General features: G+C 51.0%; 1 non-coding gene across 1 annotated transcript in view; it reads left to right on the top strand.

The window, feature by feature from the left end:
• Positions 1-3,829: 3,829 nt before the first annotated feature.
• Positions 3,830-5,000, top strand: part of LOC126452761 (small subunit ribosomal RNA) — a 1,909-nt gene continuing 738 nt past the window's right edge. Inside the window, exon 1 of the ribosomal RNA XR_007584735.1 lies at positions 3,830-5,000. This exon is cut by the window's right edge and continues 738 nt beyond it. This is a non-coding gene — a ribosomal RNA (small subunit ribosomal RNA).

Raw genomic sequence — 5,000 nt, forward strand, 5'->3', positions numbered from 1 at the left:
CCTAAGGTATATCGTACCTTAACCTAACCTACATTGCGCCTTCACCTAACCTACGTTGTACCTTAACCTAACCTACGTTGTACCTTAACCTAACCTACGTTGTACCTTAACCTAACCTACGTTGTACCTTAACCTAACCTACGTTGTACCTTAACCTAACCTACGTTGTACCTTAACCTAACCTACGTTGTACCTTAACCTAACCTACGTTGTACCTTAACCTAACCTACGTTGTGCCTTAACCTAACCTACGTTGTGCCTTAACCTAACCTACGTTGTGCCTTAACCTAACCTACGTTGTGCCTTAACCTAACCTACGTTGTGCCTTAACCTAACCTATGTTGTGCCTTAACCTAACCTATGTTGTGCCTTAACCTAACCTATGTTGTGCCTTAACCTAACCTATGTTGTGCCTTAACCTAACCTACGTTGTGCCTTAACCTAACCTACGTTGTGCCTTAACCTAACCTACGTTGTGCCTTAACCTAACCTACGTTGTGCCTTAACCTAACCTACGTTGTGCCTTAACCTAACCTACGTTGTGCCTTAACCTAACCTACGTTGTGCCTTAACCTAACCTACGTTGTGCCTTAACCTAACCTACGTTGTGCCTTAACCTAACCTACGTTGTGCCTTAACCTAACCTACGTTGTGCCTTAACCTAACCTACGTTGTGCCTTAACCTAACCTACGTTGTGCCTTAACCTAACCTACGTTGTGCCTTAACCTAACCTACGTTGTGCCTTAACCTAACCTACGTTGTGCCTTAACCTAACCTACGTTGTGCCTTAACCTAACCTACGTTGTGCCTTAACCTAACCTACGTTGTGCCTTAACCTAACCTACGTTGTGCCTTAACCTAACCTACGTTGTGCCTTAACCTAACCTACGTTGTGCCTTAACCTAACCTACGTTGTGCCTTAACCTAACCTACGTTGTGCCTTAACCTAACCTACGTTGTGCCTTAACCTAACCTACGTTGTGCCTTAACCTAACCTACGTTGTGCCTTAACCTAACCTACGTTGTGCCTTAACCTAACCTACGTTGTGCCTTAACCTAACCTATGTTGTGCCTTAACCTAACCTATGTTGTGCCTTAACCTAACCTATGTTGTGCCTTAACCTAACCTATGTTGTGCCTTAACCTAACCTATGTTGTGCCTTAACCTAACCTATGTTGTGCCTTAACCTAACCTATGTTGTGCCTTAACCTAACCTATGTTGTGCCTTAACCTAACCTATGTTGTGCCTTAACCTAACCTATGTTGTGCCTTAACCTAACCTACGTTGTGCCTTAACCTAACCCATATTGTACCTTAACCTAACCCATATTGTACCTTAACCTAACCCATATTGTACCTTAACCTAACCCATATTGTACCTTAACCTAACCCATATTGTACCTTAACGTAACCTAATTTGTGCCTTAACGTAACCTAATTTGTGCCTTAACGTAACCTAATTTGTGCCTTAACGTAACCTAATTTGTGCCTTAACGTAACCTAATTTGTGCCTTAACGTAACCTAATTTGTGCCTTAACGTAACCTAATTTGTGCCTTAACGTAACCTAATTTGTGCCTTAACGTAACCTAATTTGTGCCTTAACGTAACCTAATTTGTGCCTTAACGTAACCTAATTTGTGCCTTAACGTAACCTAATTTGTGCCTTAACGTAACCTAATTTGTGCCTTAACGTAACCTAATTTGTGCCTTAACGTAACCTAATTTGTGCCTTAACGTAACCTAATTTGTGCCTTAACGTAACCTAATTTGTGCCTTAACGTAACCTAATTTGTGCCTTAACGTAACCTAATTTGTGCCTTAACGTAACCTAATTTGTGCCTTAACGTAACCTAATTTGTGCCTTAACGTAACCCATGTTGTGCCTTAACGTAACCCATGTTGTGCCTTAACGTAACCCAATTTGTGCCTTAACGTAACCCATGTTGTGCCTTAACCTAACCTATATTGTGCCTCAACCTGACCTATATTGCGCCTTAACCTGACGCACGTTGTCGCTGAACCTGCTCTGTAATTGTTATGCAACTCGTTAAATTAGTGTAGTGTTGCCTAACCGCAACCCTCGCAATATAGTTCGCTATTCGCACTGCCCGGTCCCCTGTGTATCGCGTCATGTTAAACACCTTGCAGGTGTTGCTGACTTTCCACATGCTCCTGCTATACACTGTAATGTGGATAGCAGCAGGACGTACATGCCCCCCCCCCTTCCCCCCTGCCTTCGCAAGCTGGTCGTTGAGAAGTTTGCATGTTCAATGCCCTTCGCATGCCGACGTACTCAGCCTACGTTGTGGTACGGCCTGTCACCTGTCCGCCGATGTACGCAAAACCCACAAACTGTACTGCACATTGGTCCGTATGTACTGAATGATACATCGTGGCACATGTGTGACCGTACGACGACTGCGCCTAGCAACGGCAGACCATACAGTCCAAATATTGTGCACGCAGCTACGTGTCGTCTCCCTATAAGAGCTGGATTGCAGTGTGGTACGCCATTCAGACGTGTGGGAGGAACGGACGCCCTGGATGGCGATCAGCATGAGCAGTCTGTTGATGTAGTGGAGCGTGTATTCGGACGTAGTCGTCTCTTCTCACACACCGTGATAGCATGTTGCACCGCGTTCCACATCTGCGACATCCTGCAGAGGCCGGCTGACAGTCGTTCGCGCAATGGACACCGCATACGTACGGGGGCTACCTTCCACGTGTTCTCGAGGCGTGCACATGTTGTTGCGTCTATGTGGGCAGACGTAGTGTGTTGTGACACCTGACACAGGCATGCAATACTCGTTGCAAATGGCGATGGACGTCTACGTTTGCTGGTGACGTTACGCAAATGAACAACAGGTAACCCGTTGTGGTGCGGTTGTTCTCGCTAGAGGTGAATCAGTGTTGGCGACGATCGGTCGAGCTATTAACCGGTTGTTTCAGGGATACCCACCATGCCCACGAACGTGAAAGGGGACCCACCATGCCCACGAACGCGAAAGGGGATCTGGGTGTGAGGCGATACGCGGCGGTGGCTGGGTGGGACCGTCCCCGGCCGGTGAGGGGGGGCCGCCCGGCGTGCTGGCAGCGCGGTGCGTGGGCGCACGCGCTACAGCCGGCTGGTGGGGGCGGCCAGTGGCAGGCGCGCCGGCCGACGGACGCGGCAGGCGGCGCAGCTGCGCGCCGGCGCCCCCTGCTCGCGGCGCCTTGCGGCCAAAGTAGGTCCTCGCGGGCCCGGTGCGAAGCGCGGTGGCCATCTGCAGTGTGCTGGTCCGATTGAGGACTGTGTGCGCTGAGGATGCGCCGCCGCCCGGCGCTCGGCGCCGCGACGCCGTCTGCTGCTCGGTCGCCCCAGCGGTTCTCGCAGGTGGTTTGTATCGCAGCTGTGCGGACGTGTTGGCGCGTGCGCTGTGCTGGGAGAGTTCGCTTCGGCACCCAAGTGGGGCTTTTGTCCTTCTGTGGCGCTGGCGTTGGAGCTGCCGGTCACCGTAGGTGGCGCGTGTTGTCTCCCGCCGGCAATGCCACGACAGCACGCTCCCGGGCCTCTGTCGGCAGCGGCAAGCTCAGTTGGGAGCACGGGTGGTCGCACCTAAAGCGTCTACTCGCCTAACTCCGGGCGATTGCGCCTCTCTCGAACCCGACCAAGTACTTAGGACGGCGCTGCGCGCCGCCGGGACCTGAGAGGGTTTCGAGGTGTGTTGTGCAGGGGAGCTCAGCCTCCTCCTGTTTGCAGAATAATTGAGCGGACGCTTGCGTGTTCGCGCGGGCCCCCGGGACACACTCCCGGGCGGCCGGCTGCTCAGCTCTAGTTGACGCAGCTCCCTGGTTGATCCTGCCAGTAGTCATATGCTTGTCTCAAAGATTAAGCCATGCATGTCTCAGTACAAGCCGCATTAAGGTGAAACCGCGAATGGCTCATTAAATCAGTTATGGTTCCTTAGATCGTACCCACGTTACTTGGATAACTGTGGTAATTCTAGAGCTAATACATGCAAACAGAGTCCCGACCAGAGATGGAAGGGACGCTTTTATTAGATCAAAACCAATCGGTCGGCTCGTCCGGTCCGTTTGCCTTGGTGACTCTGAATAACTTTGGGCTGATCGCACGGTCCTCGTACCGGCGACGCATCTTTCAAATGTCTGCCTTATCAACTGTCGATGGTAGGTTCTGCGCCTACCATGGTTGTAACGGGTAACGGGGAATCAGGGTTCGATTCCGGAGAGGGAGCCTGAGAAACGGCTACCACATCCAAGGAAGGCAGCAGGCGCGCAAATTACCCACTCCCGGCACGGGGAGGTAGTGACGAAAAATAACGATACGGGACTCATCCGAGGCCCCGTAATCGGAATGAGTACACTTTAAATCCTTTAACGAGTATCTATTGGAGGGCAAGTCTGGTGCCAGCAGCCGCGGTAATTCCAGCTCCAATAGCGTATATTAAAGTTGTTGCGGTTAAAAAGCTCGTAGTTGGATTTGTGTCCCACGCTGTTGGTTCACCGCCCGTCGGTGTTTAACTGGCATGTATCGTGGGACGTCCTGCCGGTGGGGCGAGCCGAAGGCGTGCGACCGCCTCGTGCGTGCTCGTGCGTCCCGAGGCGGACCCCGTTGAAATCCTACCAGGGTGCTCTTTATTGAGTGTCTCGGTGGGCCGGCACGTTTACTTTGAACAAATTAGAGTGCTTAAAGCAGGCAAGCCCGCCTGAATACTGTGTGCATGGAATAATGGAATAGGACCTCGGTTCTATTTTGTTGGTTTTCGGAACCCGAGGTAATGATTAATAGGGACAGGCGGGGGCATTCGTATTGCGACGTTAGAGGTGAAATTCTTGGATCGTCGCAAGACGAACAGAAGCGAAAGCATTTGCCAAGTATGTTTTCATTAATCAAGAACGAAAGTTAGAGGTTCGAAGGCGATCAGATACCGCCCTAGTTCTAACCATAAACGATGCCAGCCAGCGATCCGCCGCAGTTCCTCCGATGACTCGGCGG

This window comes from Schistocerca serialis, unplaced genomic scaffold, assembly GCF_023864345.2.
Source record: "Schistocerca serialis cubense isolate TAMUIC-IGC-003099 unplaced genomic scaffold, iqSchSeri2.2 HiC_scaffold_93, whole genome shotgun sequence".
Classification (NCBI taxonomy): domain Eukaryota; kingdom Metazoa; phylum Arthropoda; class Insecta; order Orthoptera; family Acrididae; genus Schistocerca; species Schistocerca serialis.